Here is a 16,587-nt window from a genome sequence, read left to right on the forward strand (position 1 = left end):
CCCTCCCCCGCTTGTTCTCTCTCTCTCTCTCTCTCTCTCTCTCTCTCTCTCTGTCTCTCTCTGTCTCTGTGTGTGTGTGTGTCTGCCTTTCTGTCTGTCTCTGTGTCTCTCAAAAGTAAATAAAATAAAATCCTGGGGTACTTGGGTGGCTCAGACGGTGGTTAACCGTCTGACTTTGGCTCAGGTCATGATCTCCTGGTTCACGAGTTTGAGCCCTGCATCAGGCTCTGTGCTGACAGCTCACAGCGTGGAGCCTTTTTCAGATTCTCTGTCTTCCTCTCTCTCTACGCCTCCCCTGCTTCTACTCTGTCTCTCTCAGAAATCAATAAAATATTAAAAAATAATAAAATCCTGTAGGGAAATCAGAGGTATTATAAGTACTAAGTGATAAGTCTGAATCCTGAAGAGTTCATGTGGAGTAGTGGGGCCTACATACTACTTTCTCTTTTATAGGACCTAATGGTTTTAGACATAAACACTCAGTCTTTCTATTTTAGAAATTAAGTTTTATGATAAATTACTTCCAGCATTGGTTTATCTGTAAATTTCTAGAAATAATAATATGCAATTGTGTAAATTTGTAGGCTTGGAAAAATTACTTGACTGTGAGTTAATCCCAATTATTTGGAACATTTGCTGACCAAAAAAAAAAAAAAAAGAGAGAAAAGCTGATCTCTTAATTAAACAGAACAACAACAATAAAGGAAAGGTTTTCACATAAAAGGGATTCGATTGACTACACCTATACTTGGAAACTGTATAGTTATACTTTATTCACAGTGATCACAAATATGGTGCTCTGGTTTCCAGAACCAAAGTAAGTTGGAAGGGAAAATGAATACTGGCAGAGGTGGATCCAGAGATAGGTAGCATGTCACAGAAGCAGAAGGCAAGTAAATCATAAAAAGCAGAAACGAGGTTTTCAGTAAATAGCAGTCTAGAATAACCCTTTAGAATCGATGCAAAGAACAGCACCTGAATGTTGGTTATTGTGGCATCTCCATTGCACAGTGCTGGCACAAAATTTGTTTTGTTTTGTTTTGTTTATTTTTACAATAGTATTTTAAATCTTAAAAGAGACTCCAGAAATGTACATTTTTGGGAAATTTCAGTCTCAAGCCATCCTAGAGTATCAAATTTTAATAAGCTGAAAATTAATGCTTTTTTATAAAACTAACAATGTAAAAATTTACTCCGGGGTTTCATTTTTTACTTAATTTAAAATGTTTTGTTATTATTTCATTATGCAAAGAAAAAATAGAAGATTAAGAAAATAAGGAAAGCTTAACATTCTTGTGTTTTTGTGTGCATTTTAAAAACTATACTTTTATAGTTGACTCTTCCCACCTAGCATTAAATAATTATTAGTACATAAGTAATAGAAGTTTTCTGTTACCCAGAGTAATCTTCTGTTTAAGTGCATGTTTGGATAATGTTCTCATACATATACCCTGTGATAAAGACATGCTAATTTGCATTTTCTCTTCGCAGGCTTACTTAGTCATTTACATCTATCATGATTTGGTTGTAATAAGCTTGGTATTTTGGATACTTGTTTTCTATTTTCTTGTTTCTTATTCTTCTAATCCTCTTTTCATATTATCTTTTGTACTAATCAGATATCTTTTGGTATTGCATTTTATTTCTTCTTTTGAGTTTCCAGTGATATATTACTTTGCCTTATTATTTTAGTGGTTGCTCTATTTAGAGAGAATATTGAATTTCTTTAGCTAAAATCTGGGAACCTTAACAGAGACTCTTTTCCTTAGTGCTCTGGTTGTTATAAATTAGAAACCCCAATACAGTGTTGTAATTTTTGCTTTCAACAACCATATGGTTTAAAAAAAAAAAAGAAAAAGAAGAAAAGAGGGACAGCTGGGTGGTTCAGTCAGTTAAGTGGCTGACTCTTGATATTAGGTCAGGTCCTGAGATCAAGCTCTGTGTCAGGCTCTGAGCTGAGCCTGGAGCCTGCTTGGGATTCTTTCTTTCCCTCTCTCACTGCTCCTCCCCCTACTCATGCTCTCTCTGTCTCTCAAAAAAAGAAAGAAAAATTGAAAAAAGAGAGAAGAAAAGAAAGTTGGATGTATGGTATATTATGCTCCTATATTCCCATTCATTTTCATTTCTTCTTGTAGATTTCTGTTGCTATCTGATACCGTTTTCCTCCCTTAACTACTTCTTGTAAAGGAGGTCAACTGATAACAAATTTTTTTGTTTTTTTAATGTAAAAATGTCTATTTCACTTCACGTTTGAAAGATAGTTTTGCTGGGTGTACACTTCTTGGTTGACAGGGTTTTCTTCTTCCAGCTCTTTGAGTCTGTACTTCCAATGTCTTGTGGCAACCATTGTTTCTGACAAGGCCATTGACCATATTATTTTCTCTTTACTTTTGGCTTTCAACATTTGTGTGTAGATGTGTTTTCTTTCTGTGTGTATCCTTTTTGGTTTTGTTAAGTTTCTTCTCTTTGTAAGTTAATGCTTTTTACTGCTTCTGGCTGCCATTTCCATTCTGCTTTTGAGTCCATTTTGTGAATTTTTCATTTCAGTTTTTGTGACTTTCAGGTCTAGAATTTCTAATTTTGAAAATACAGCTTCTGTTTCTCTGTTGAGATTCCCTTTCTGTTACTCACTCATAATTCACCTTTAGTTTTTTAACATATTTATTATAGCTGTTTTAAAGTCTTTATCAACTAAATGCAACATCTGAGCCTACTTGGGGTTAATTTTTAGTGATTGTTTTTTTCCTAAGTATGAGTTATAGTTCCTTTTTAATAATTTGGAGGTGAAAATTGTACATGCAGATAATATGTTGTAGCACCTTTGGGTGGTGATGGTTGTTTTATTTTCTTTTAAGGATTGTTGTTTTTTGTTCCAAGAAGTATTTAACTTGCCTGGGCTTAGACTACAAACTGGTTTCTGTCATTCCACTATGCAGTAGGTTTTCAGCTGCCAATTTTTTAGTCTGCCTCTTTGGACTGGGAAGTCTACCCTCTGCAATTTAGTGGTTTGCCAAGATTTGGGGCTTACCCTTGATATCATTCAGGTTTTCTTTTCTGGAGATTGCCACTTAATTTCCAATTTCTCTTTTGGCTTTGGACTATCTTCTCTTCTATTTCTAAGTACTAAGGCTTCTATCCATTCAAGTTACACACAGTTGGGGAATGCTCTCCATTAAAAAAGACATCAAACTTAGGGATCTCACCCAGTGCCTCTGTATCTATAAAGAATATTTCCTTTCTGGTTTTTGCTTTTTTTCTATCTGCCTTAGGTTCTTCACCATGCATATGTAGTTGAGCTGTCAGTCAGGGATTTAAATCTTGGCCTTCCACTTAACTATTTGTGTGACCTTGAGAAAAAGGACTTGCCACTTTGGATCTGAAAGATGATATTTTTTATAGTGAGAAATACCATATATTGACGTGAAAAATGCATGAAACAACAAGTGTATGCCATACTCTGTAGTTTTTGCTATCACGTGGTTCTCTATATTGCTTTTATAATATTTTACCTACTTAGGATGCCACTGGTCATGTATTTATGTCCCTAACATCTTTTGATTCTTCTTATTTAAAAAATAAAACAGTTTGGGGGAGCCTGAGTGGCTTAGTCCAATAAGTGTCCAAGTCTTGATTTCCCCACTCAGGTCATGATCTCATGGTTTGTGAGATCAAGCCCTACATTGGGCTCTGCACTGACAGCATGGAGCCTGGTTGGGATTCTCTCTGTGCTACTCTCTTTGCCCCTCCCTCACACATGCATGCATGCTCCCTCTTTCTCCAAATAAATAAAGTTTAAAAAAAAAACAACGTGAGATAAAGATCACATAGTTATTGATACTGGGAGGTATAAGTTTTCTGGTAGTTTGAGTTATGTTCATACTGTTGGGAGTTAGCAAGTTGTGTGGGATTTGAAATGATGCATACATTATGCTATTTTTAATGCACAGTGTTGTAACTCATTCTTGAATGGCTAGTAAAGAGCATGATGGGCTAGGTAGAGGACTGAATTCTTTGACTGTAATCAGCAGTTCTGACTTGGTTCATTGTAAAGTCACATGGTCACACCATCCACTTTTATCTGTGGCACTTGAGTTTTGAGCTTTGCATTAATGCCACTGGATATTAATAGACCATTGTTAACCAGAGCAGATTGGATTCCTGTAAAACAATACTTTGTTTTGAGAGAGTAGTCTGTATGGGGAGCATTACACTGAATACACCAATCACCGACAGCACGGATAGGAAATGTTGGTAGCTTTGGGATGATATAATTGGCTAGTACTTGATGAAAAAATTGTTAGAATAAACCCAGCCACTTTGGCATCTAAATGTACATATGTACGCATCCATTTTTAGTTACTAATTTTACTATGTTTCAGGATTTAATTTAATGCTTTAGTTTACACTAGTAAACAGATGCTATTAATTATATGCAAGATTTTTATCTTTAAAGTGTCTTTAGTAATACCTTATTCAGAAGTTTAAGGATTTAAATTACATGTTTTGGGTGAACTTTAACCTTTCTTTAAATGTAATTTGGGGTTTATTTAAATCCATAATAATATGCTTATAAACGAAGAATAATTGTTATTTATTAATAGTCCTGAAAAAGATAGTCACTCTTTTGCCTGTCATTAGCTTTGATTTAATTTGCTTAAATAAAGCTGGGCCCAGAAGTTTGCTTCTCTTCTCAGACCATGCTATCTAATATTAACCCTAACTGATGTAAAGTGATTATCCTTTCTCACTAAAGGAAATAGTGAAGAGAGGAAGCTGTCTAGTTTACTAAGCACATTTTTAGTGCCAGGTGAGTCACAAAAACATTTCCAGCAGTGTGATCCATAATGATCAAAGCCATGTTATTTGTACTGTATTCCACTAAGTTGCTGGTAGGGTAGGTGATAAGTCTTTTACCAGAATGGTGATCCTATTTGTATGTAAAGGTCATTATTTTTAATTTTATCCTTCCAGAGGTAATATAATTCCTACTAATATCAATTTATAAGAAGCTGTATGGTAGAGTCTAGATAAATACTGTTTTGTAGTATTTACTTTCATGTATTTGTTTAACATCTGGTTATAAACACACAGCATGGAAAGTTGCAGTAATAGATTGCTAATTAGTTGTTTGTAATAATAGCTCAAATCTATTCAGTAATTACTTGTTAGTGCCAGGCAAGAATATAGGAAAATATATATATATTTATATATTTATATATAATTTAAATATTTGTATATATATAATTTATATATAATTTATATAAAATTTATATATATATATATATATATATATATATATATATATATAGGAATATAGCAAAGAAAAAGACATAAAGCATAAATGATGATCTGTACAGTCATCATCCAGATCAAGGAACAGAACATTGCTGGTACCCCAAACACTCTCTGTGCACCTCTTTCAAATCCTCCCTCCCCCACCTACTGTCCTGACTTAATGGTGATTATTTGCTTGGGAGTTGGTCTTGATTTTATGCAATGCTTTTTGTTAGCTTTATGTGTTCCTGAAAAGTATTAGTCTAGTTTGCCTCCTTTAAAACTTCATATAAATAGAATCATACAGTATATTTTTATCTGTCATCTTTTGCTCACTGTTATGGTTGTGTATTTATAATTCATTCAGTTTTATTTCTCTTTATCTTCCACTGCGTAAAATGTTACAGTTTATTTATTTTGCAGTTATGTGTTTGGATTGTTTTTGGCAGTTATTAACCAGTGTTGATAGGAACATTTTTATACACATGTCCTGCTTCATATTATATTTTGTATCTGTAGGGCTATCCCTTAAAGTAGAATTGCTGGGTTGAACAGTATGCATGTTTTCAGTTTGAGAAGATAATGCCCAAATTTATTTTCCAAAGCCATTTATTAATTTATATTACCGCCAGCAGTGTATGAGAGTTTTTGTGTTCTGTGAATCATCATGTTTTTTCCCTTGATCTTCTCAAACAGTATGGAGTAGCTAATATTACCTCCAGTTGACAGATGTGGACCCTGAGGGCCGGAGGGGTTAAATAGCTTCCCAGAATTTACATACTTACTGAATAGCAGAGCCAGAATTTGAACCTGGATCTGACTCAGGAATAGACACTTCAGATTTCACTTGTACCATTACATGACATTGTTTGGAAAATAGACCTGACCTGTAAAGGGTCAATATTCATTTACTATGTCTTTGACAAAAATCACAGGAAAGGTCCGCGCCTTTGTGGATGCTCCATTTTAATGCATAATGAAGGAGTGGAGGTGGATGCATAGATTACAAATACTGGGTGAATAAAAAGATAATCACAGAGTGCCATTGTGCTATGACGACAATGAAAGGAGCGCTGATGAGGAGAAACTCTATGTCAGGCAGCCTGGGACGGAGAAGCCACACTTAATCTACGACCTAAAAGATTTGAAGGAGCCAGTCATCTTCAGAGTGTGTTACAGGCAGAGGGAACAGCAAGCAAAATGTCCCCCTCTGAGAAAGTACTTTAAAACCAGTATTACAACAATAAAGCAATATTACATCAAATTAAATATTTTAGTTAGAACGCTTTCAGTAATTTTCTAACTTAAAGGATAGGAGTTTGAGGGTGTATAAAAGTATGTATGATAACTTCCAAGGAAATTTACAGAAATAGGAAAGTGGTCTGTAATTGGAAATGTTTACTGTTTCTTTAATCTTGTTATAGGTGGTAACAAAACATTGATGATAAGTCTCAAAAATTCTGGGTAGGTTATTTTATTTTTCAAACCTTCCTGGAAAGGCATGGATGTGTAGGTGGATCCAGGAGTCAAGAGGTTACAATGGTAAAGCATATGATGGATGAAAGAAACTTGTATGACCTAGAACATTTGATATAAAGGAGTTACTAGCTGAAGCACCTGATGTGGGTTTTTAAGTGAAAAATAGAAAATCCTAGGTAATGTAAAACTGAATGATAGGACTTTTTTTTTTTTTAACTACTTTCTGTGCCATGATAGCCTCCAAATACACTATTAAAGTTAAATACCAGCTACAGCTCTATTGGTACACAATTTTATATTTAAACATTTGACATGTCTTCCCAGATAGATTATGTCCGGACCGTAGCTATTCTTTCTCTTCCATAGGGTGTCCAGGGCAGTTGTCTTTAAGAATCCTCTAGGGCAAAGAGTTTTGTAGACATTGTAGACCCTGGGGGCATTTCTACAAAGCACAAACAGGTTTAAAAATAATCCCCTGTGGTTCCATCCCATGTAGAACTTGTGTCTTTGTTAGGAGGACAATGTCAGAAGCTTTTAGCTTCTTTAGATGTGGAAGCAGAGGAAGGAGGGAAAGATGAAACAAGGTTGAAGAGTGAAAATAGCTGGGAAATTGCCAAGTTTGAGCAGGACATTTTCCTGAGTTGGGTGATTTGTCTGTCTTTTGTCCCCTTGCCCAAAATATTTTAATTGGCTCACTGTTGTATGTGAACTTCTACCATTTAGAAGATTCTCAGGGTGCCTGGGTGGCTCAGTCTGTTAAGCATCTGACTTCGGGTCAGGCCAGTGATTTCACAGCATGTGAGTTCGAGCCCCACATCGGGCTCTGCTGAAAACTCAGAGCCTGCAGCCTGCTTCAGATTCTGTGTCTTCCCCTCTCTCTGCCCCTCCCATGCTCATGCTCTGTCTCTCTCTGTTTCTTGATAATAGATAAACATTAAAAAAAAAAAATGAGAAGATTCTCTGCACTGTCACGTTAATAGCTGTATAGTTTGGGCTGTGTTAACCTCTTAAAAGACTGTTTCCTCATTTTTAAGTGAAGATAATACCTACCTCTCAAAGATGTGCCAATTTAGGGAAATAGGACGTGTAAACACTTAGGGAAATGTCTGGCACAGTAGTTTTCAGTAAATGGTGACTGTTATTAAAGTAAGCCAGACAGATTATGAAGGTCTCACATACTAAGAATTCTTGGTTGACCTAAGGTGATGAGTAACAAGTCATAGATTATCTACAGCTACATTTAGTAAGAAACTTTTGCTTATTAAAAGCAGGAAAAGGGGCGCCTGGGTGGCGCAGTCGGTTAAGCGTCCGACTTCAGCCAGGTCACGATCTCGCGGTCCGTGAGTTCGAGCCCTGCGTCAGGCTCTGGGCTGATGGCTCAGAGCCTGGAGCCTGTTTCCGATTCTGTGTCTCCTTCTCTCTCTGCCCCTCCCCCGTTCATGCTCTGTCTCTCTCTGTCCCAAAAATAAATAAACGTTGAAAAAAAAAAATTTAAAAAAAAAGGAAAAGCTATATTTCATCGTATCTGGCAATATTAGTAGAAGAATTCTGGTGTGTATCACAGACTGGAATTGATAGGGTTAGATTCAGTGTCAGGTTCACCTCACCCCCAAATATATAAAATCAAACTATTTTTTAACTCACAAACCAATTCTCATCCAGAATTGAACTCTTTGCAAGTAATTGGGAAGACATCATTCTTATCTCCGTTATGTTTTCCAGATGTTCACGTGCTTATAGCAAATAGTAAGGGGGTAGGTCAGAAACACGTGGAACTAAGTGCACTTTAAGGCACTTAGGCACTTAAGGCAGCTTGTGATAACTGCTAACTAAGCTTTTCCATCTTGTTTTTTTTCATTTAGTGTGTTTATTAATTTGGGATAGAATTTAAAACAAATTTTGAAAGGAATTCTTATTTCAGTCTTATATGAGATCTCCCTTGATGTTGGACTTGTGACATTTTTGATGGTTATAATTAGGATTTTTTAGCATTTAGATGATGTGGTCTTCCAGAATAATTTGAAATTGGACTAAACATTTTTTGTATATTGTTAAATTTATGTATTCTTTACAATAGCTACTATTACTGTACCTAGGGCCTTCTTCTGAATAAGCACTTGTTAAATGCATTTAAAGTTCATAGCTGTGTATCAACATCCCTCCACCCCCACATTCTTCTCCTATTCATGTTGTTTCTGTAACTTTGGATTATTTGGTAAGGTCAATTTACTTTGTAAAAAGGTACATCAGTTCTGACTGAGATCCAAATTTTATTTCGTAGGTCAAAATGCTAGAAAGCAGTGTATAGTTATAGTTCCCTAGTCTACATTTGGCAGGGTCAATGAATTTTTGACTCCTTTTTTGTGGTAGCAAAAAAATGATTAGATTGTGTGTGTGTGTGTGTGTGTGTGTGTGTATATATATATAGCTTTGTCTTCTTGAAAACTAATTCTCTGTCATAATATATTCTCTTTTTTTCTTCGCAGCTTTATCTTCAATGAAATAATCAGCCTTGGGTTTTGTTTTGGTTTTATTTTGTTTCATTTTGGTTAAAACAGTACCTTTTCTTGTTTGATCCTCACATTAACTGTGTAAGTTAGCGTATTGGTTTAAGAACCACTTTCTAGTTGCGGAGGCAATACTAGAAGCAAATTGCGTTTGTCTAAATAAATAGACCTTTCCACAGAAACATAGACTCACAGTGGCTCCATAGAACATAATGACGACTCATGCAGTATGCATTTCAGGGAGGCAGTAGGCAGACAAAAGGAAGAGGAGTTCTAGTTTCAGGAGCAGTTAAGTGATGCTCACTGGCACGGGTTTTGGTCTTCCTGTACTGTGATAGGTTGAGCTGCTCAGCAGGTGCCAAAGGAACATCCTTGACCAGGTACCTAGAACATGCAGAATCCTAGGCAAGCTGCCACCCTTGCTCAGACAGGGCATAATCTTGTTCTTGTTGAAAAGTGGTCAGGCACTGAAAAGCCAGGGCACCTAAGAATAAGTTTTCCACAAGTTCTTTTGAAATATATAACCATAAGTGAGTCATAATCTCACATTTCTAACATGGCACTGGCATTTAAATTTAAGTTGCTGTATTATAAGCAAGTTGTATCAGCTGGCTTTATAGTCACGAACTAGAAACCTCAACTGCTTTATGTGGCTGTGTTGTTACCAATTGATCTTTATTTAGAGAGCCTCAAGAATCCAGGGAGATGGTACTGGTGGGCAGGGATTGTCATTTCCCTTTTACAGATTAAGAAACTGTTACAGAGAGGCTGTGACTTGAAATAGGGTACTATTGAAAAGGCACCCAACTTTTTTTTGACTGGGTTAAGCATTTAATTTAATAGAGGCTGCTCTGGTATAGTGGAAGAAAACCCACATTTAAGGCAGAAGACCTACCCTTTCATCTCTAACCTCTGCTGTAAAAATAAGTCCAGGAGGGCTGGAAAGCACCTAATAATGATGCTTGATAAAATTGATTAATGAATGGTTGTTTGATGACTGAGTAGAAGGATGTGATTATGTTTTATGCCCAGAAACAGCTGTCTGCAAATGTAGAATCTTCAAATAACAGAAAAACATTAGAAGTTACTATGGACTGGTTTTTTTTTTTTTTTTTAATGTTTATTCATTTTTGAGAGACAGAGACAGAGCGAGAGGGGGCGCGGCAGAGAGAGAGGGAGACACAGAATCTGAAGCGAACTCCATGCTCAGAGCTTTCAGCACAGAGCCTGACATGGGGCTCGAACCCACGAACTGTGAGATCATGACCTGAGCCGAAGTCCGAAGCGTAACCGACTGAACCACCCAGGTGTCCTAGAAGTTACTTTGGACTTTAAAAAAAAATTTTTTTAATGTTTGTTTATTTTTGAGAGAGAGAGAGAGAGAGAGAGAGTTGGGAGAGGGCCAGCGAGAGAGGGAGACCTAGAATCCAAAGCAGATGCCAGGCTCCAAGTTGTCAGCCCAGAGCCTGATGTGGGGCTTGAACCCACAGACTGCGAGATCATGACCTGAGCCAAGGTTGCACGCTGAGCCCACTGATCGACCCAGGTGCCCCATGGTGGGCTTTTTTAATATATTAAATACAGTTAAGGGATGGGAACATTTCTCTTTTTGAGGAGTGTCCGTATTTGAGCATCCATGAGTCTACCTGGAAAGAGTATTGTGGCAGCCTTAGGCCTAAAGTTTGCTCAGTTCTTTAAAATACAGTTAAAACCGCAAACATTGTCTTTTGCCTGTTGTGACCTGAAATTGTTGAGCAAAGACACTTTTACCAAGTCATTACCAGTTTAATTGTAAAATCAGAATGAATTTGTATTAAAATAAGTTAGATTTATTACCATTCTAATAAACATGACTAGAAATGTATTTTATTAGTATTTTAACTATTCAGAAGTTGCTGTGTTGAAACGGTCTTGATGTTTCTTTGCACAGTGATAAACACCTTACCAACTCATTCTTATCCCTGCATGGTCATCTTTCATGAGTATTAGTATCTTTCTCCTGTATATTGTAAAGACCATCTATGCTACATTGTATGCTAGAGATGAAAATTCTGTGGATTTAGTGACTGGGGTATCCAAAGAAAAGAGAAATAAATGACATTTTAATGTAAGGTGAGCTAAAGCATTTAACAATGAGAAGTGCAATGATGTGCACATTTGGGACCTGAGAAGGATGTACGTACAGGACAGCCTTGCACTCCAGGTTACAGAGCTAGTTTAAAGCAGTATTAAAGTTTTCAGTGGTAATGTTTTGAAAACGTGGTCAAGTATTTTTTTTCTAAAGCTTGACTTTTATCCATTGTTTTGAAAACAAATCTGGTTTCATCGTAAGTAATTTTAAAAATTCTGAAGAAAATTGTTTTGTTAGGGAAGAAAGAATAGCTTCATATATAAGTGGCTTTTTTTTATGCTGAGAAATGATGATTAATCTTAGTGGATTACGGGTAGTGTCTTAGATCAAACAGAATTGAAATATGACATTTGATACATAAAAGGTAATTTAAATGGGTGAATATATGTTTAATTGTTGGTTTGGAAACTGAAACTTTGTAACAATTTTTTTTTAGATATCCATTGAGGAATCTAACATACATTTACACTATTAAGGTTTTAATTATTAAGACCTTGCTATTTTTCTCATCAAATACTTTTTTTGATAGTTAGGTGTTTACTGAACCTAATCCAAAAAAGAGAAACTGTTTCCTTCTTTGCATGCAGAGGAAAGTTGCTGTTTACAGCACATTGACAATTTCTTTTTCTCATTTCATAAGAATTAGAATAGAAAAAAAAAAATATCCAAGTGGCACACCATTATGTGTACTCCGGCCTGAAATTCAGAGGGTAGGTCTGATCTGGAAATGAATAGGAGCCATCATTTTTACTTCACATACAGATAGTGTTTAAAGCCTTGGGTTTAGTGAAATGACCATAGAAAGAAAATACAGAATAAGAAAAGGAGATGAGTCTAGGACCAAGTGTTATATTTAATTGCTGGGTAGAAGATGCTTTGAGAAAGTGTGGCGTTGGAAGAAATATTTCAAGAAAGAGTAGTCAGCAGTGAAATGCATTTCAAAAGTTGAATGGAGAGTGACTGAAAGATGTACATTAGATGTGGCAGCAGAGAAGTCTTGGGATGTATTAAAGCTATTTTTGTGTTGTGGGGTGAAGCCAGGTTGGCCGTCATTGAAGAATGTGCTGTAATATTTCAGCAAATTTGGCTGGGTATTTGTTAATGGTACGTACTGGTGGTTTTGTGGGGGGGGTGGGGTGGGAGGGGGTGGTCATTGTGTGGTAAAAAGTTAACCATCATTAAAGGAGAAGGAATGATCGAGTTGAGAAGGGAGAGAAGAGATTACCCATACTGCAAAAACTTTTTTCTCTACTCTGCAAAGAAATAATGGCCATGGAGACCAGAGTTCCTTTTCATTTTTGCATTTTCTGTGTCCTCAGAAAAATGGTCAACTCCTCACTCTTTCTCTCTGTAAGTTTCTTTTTTCATGTTGTTTCCATAGCTTCGCCCACTTGCTCTTCATCCCTGGCCCCTCTCCTAAGTTCCAGTCATGAATTTTTTAACAGCCTGATAGAACTCTTTAATTGTCTCATGACTCCTCAAATTGAGCATGTCCAGCTGAATTAATCATTCCCTTTTCAGGCTAACATAATTTAGTAGTATCTCTATTTCTTTCATTTCGAAATCCTTCCACTTACTGAGGGCCTAACTCTGGGTCTTTTATTGTTTTCCTGTCTCTTCCTCTCTTCCCCATTCTGTCCTCACCCCGAACAGCAGTCCTGTTTGGTAGACTCAGAATCACAATTGATATTTTCTGAAAGATTTTTCCCCACATAAATCCAAATTAATTTGGTCCACTTGGTCCATCTCATTTGATATGGTATTAGCCATTAACATTCAATTATGTTGTTTATTTTTGACCTTTTATCCATTATGTGAAAAACAGTAAAAAACACAAACCGATCATAACTGTGAAAATGTTAGTTGGGTTGAAGATATTATTTATGTAGCTTTTTATCAGCATAATTTTATTTCTTAATGGTAAATGTGAAATTTTCTGATTATAAGGTTTTTAAACAATTTTTTGTATGTATGCAGAATCCCACACTGACATTTTCATTCTTTTTCTGAAATTAATTTATTTAAAGGAACAAAATATGTGTATTCTACTTTGATTTCGTGTTACTGCAGGAAATTAATACTATGTAAACCCAATTCTATTATATTTAAATGTATTGATTGAACTATAAGTAATAAATACTTGATTATAATTTTTTAATTGTATGCTAGAGATTAGTAACGGTTTTTAAATAGAGCATTAGGACGTGGAAAGGAAGATAACTTTCATTTTATGTAGAGTCATGTTTATTCTAAAATACTGCTTTCATACATGCAGGAAAATCTTCATGTTTTGAATACAGTTGTTCATAGTATAGTGGAAATTTGCATAGTTATCACTAGATCTTCAACTTTGATGTGGAATTCTGATAAACACCCACAGCAAAAATTTTAAGATGCCTGCATGCTTTTTGCATTGTTAAAAAGACACCCACATTAGGGCGCCTGGGTGGCTTAGTCTGGTAAGCATCAGACTTCAGCTCAGGTCATGATCTCATGGCTTGTGAGTTGAAGCCCCACATGGGGCTATGTGCTGACAGCTCAGAGCCTGGAGCCTGCTTGGGATTCTGTCTCTCCCTCTCTCTTTGCCCCTCCTCTACTCATGCTCTCTAGCTTGCTCTTTGTCTCTCTGTCTCTCTCTCAAAATAAACATAAGAAAAAAAAAAACTCACATTAATACTTAACCTTGGAAAAGTTAGCTTATGACATATATATATCTTTTTTGTTTTAAATAAAAATGGAAAGGAAGAGGTATTTTTGGATATTATAGAAACTATATTTTTTTTGTAATACTTGGAAGATTATATAATATATTAACGTCTCTATTTACAAGTTAAGGGCAGAGCACTACATACCCTAGAGTGAAAGCCAAGGAGCTTCTGTCTGCTTTACAATTGATTGAATTAACAGGGAGAAATTTTTATTCTGGCTTTATTTGAATAATGGAACTATTGAGTCATCAATGCCTATGAGGAGTCTTTTTTTTTTTTTTTTTTTTTTGAGTGGGAAGTGATCATCATCGATGTTGTACCGTCCAGAACACCTTCAACAGTGGAAATAAAGCCAAAGTGGGTTGCTCTTGTGATTGAGTCACACAGGCCTCTGGTCACATTTCTTTTTTTTTCTTGCCTATACGTGTTTCTAACAGTTATGGTTACTGATTACATTGTTTATACCAGATGCTAAGTGAGGAAGGGGAATAACAAAAGGCACATGGACTGACTGAAATGAGGAGTGACACTCTGCAGTCTGATACCAAAGAAAAAAAATGACCAGAAGTAGTCATTTCAAAAATGAGAGCCAGCAATTCCACTGGAATTGAAAATTCTGTTTTCAATTCCAATGAAAATGTATGTCCACACAAAATCTTGTGCACACATGTTCACAGGAGCATATTTCATAGCAGCCATAATGTGGAATGGGCTCAAATGTTCATCAAGTGAAGAACAAATAGACAAATGTGGTATATCCATACAATGGGATATTATTTGGCAATAAAAAGGAGTGAAGTACTGAAACAACATATGGATGAATCTTGAAAACGGTTACACTGGGTGAAAGAAGCCACAGACAGAGGCCACACATCACATGATTCCGTTCCATTTGTATGAAATGTCAGAATAGGAGATCCACACAGACAGAAAGTTGATAAGTGATTGCCAGGAGCTGGAGCAAAGGAGAAATGGGAATGACTGCTGATGGGCTTAGAATTTCTTTTTGAGATGATGAAAATTTTCTAAAATTGATTGTGTGATTGTGGTAATAATGGTGAAACTTGGTGAATTTTCTAAAAGTCATTGACATGTGTACTCTAATTGGGTGAGTTGTGTGGTATATGAATTATATCTCCATAAATCTGTGAAAAAAGTATAGCAGATTAAGTTAATTAATTTTTGTTAATGGGAGTGGTTCTATATACCATATGCTTGGGGCAATCTTCTTAGAGTACAGAACCGTAATCATTGATGCCGAAGATAGTAGTTATGAAACTGTGAGTTATAAGGGCAATTATTATAATTTATGTCCCGTAGGCTCTGTTTTTAGAACTCTGTCAACTATCACAGATTTGTGGTTAACACTTACATTCATGTTTAAGTTCTTCATGATCTTAGGCGGACTTGTTTTTTGTATGTTTCACATAGGTGAAGTTATTGCCTTGTCTTTTAATGGAGAATGAGGATTAGTTGAAAATTAGATTATTTTTTTATTGTCATTAAAAAGCCTAGGTAAAATAATTTGAAAAAATATATTTAAAGAAATTATTGCATCTAACCTACAATGTTTCTTCTGTGGCTTCAAAACCTAAGAAATAGTAGTCATTCAACTAAAAATGGAATGTAAGAGCTGATCCAGGTTGATCTTAAGAAATACAATACATTAAATGGAATTTAATGAGTTTATTTGCCTAATAGGTACTGGTCAAGCGAAAAAGGAAAGTTAGGGTTATGACATAGATTTTTCTCTCTGGTAGCACAGCATCTGGTATAGCTCATTTCTGTGAAAAATATTTGTATTAGGAAATCACTAGAGAGTATGAGCCACTGAAAATGGCTTAAAAAAGTATGGTAGGAAATCTGGATGACAAGTTTGAGGGTTATATGATAATTTAGTTGATTTTTCTCCATTTAAAGAATGAGATTAAAAACACAGCTGTATTTTGTTCCCTGCTGTTGACATACAGGTAAAGAAAAATTATGGGGATAGTGTCAGGGACATGATTCTAGACATAAAGCATTTTCCCTGCCCCAACACCTCCCTTCACCCTTCATGACCTGTTTAATAACGTTGTTCCTGGTTTGGAAATGTGTCATTTATCTTGGGTGTATTGGAACTGAACAAGAAAACTAAAGGAAGAGGGAGAGAGAGAGGGAAGTTAGAGAACAAAGTATAAGAATAATACAATCAGACATGAAGGATAACCAGTTCATGTCTGAATCTGAGAAAAATTACAATGGAAAAAAAGCACTAAATGGTTGAATGCTGATGAAGAGTGAGTAAAGGCAGGAGTTAGGAATGAATCTTGGGAATCCGGCTATAACGGACTATAGGGGGAAACCTGTTCATTGGTGATGAGGAGTTTTAAATTGTTAATGTTGTAATTTCATTTGTAGGAAGGATGCCAACCAAATACTGTAAAGTTGTGGCCAGAGAAACAAGGTCTGAATTGACTTACTTAGCTAAGCCTATACTTAGCAAACA

General features: G+C 35.8%; 1 protein-coding gene across 1 annotated transcript in view; it reads left to right on the forward strand.

Annotated features, from left to right (window-relative positions):
- Positions 1-16,587, forward strand: part of SLC12A2 (solute carrier family 12 member 2) — a 107,668-nt gene that overhangs the window by 11,963 nt on the left and 79,118 nt on the right. The gene's annotated exons all lie outside the window — the stretch shown is intronic.

The sequence above is a fragment of the Prionailurus viverrinus genome, chromosome A1 (assembly GCF_022837055.1).
Source record: "Prionailurus viverrinus isolate Anna chromosome A1, UM_Priviv_1.0, whole genome shotgun sequence".
Classification (NCBI taxonomy): domain Eukaryota; kingdom Metazoa; phylum Chordata; class Mammalia; order Carnivora; family Felidae; genus Prionailurus; species Prionailurus viverrinus.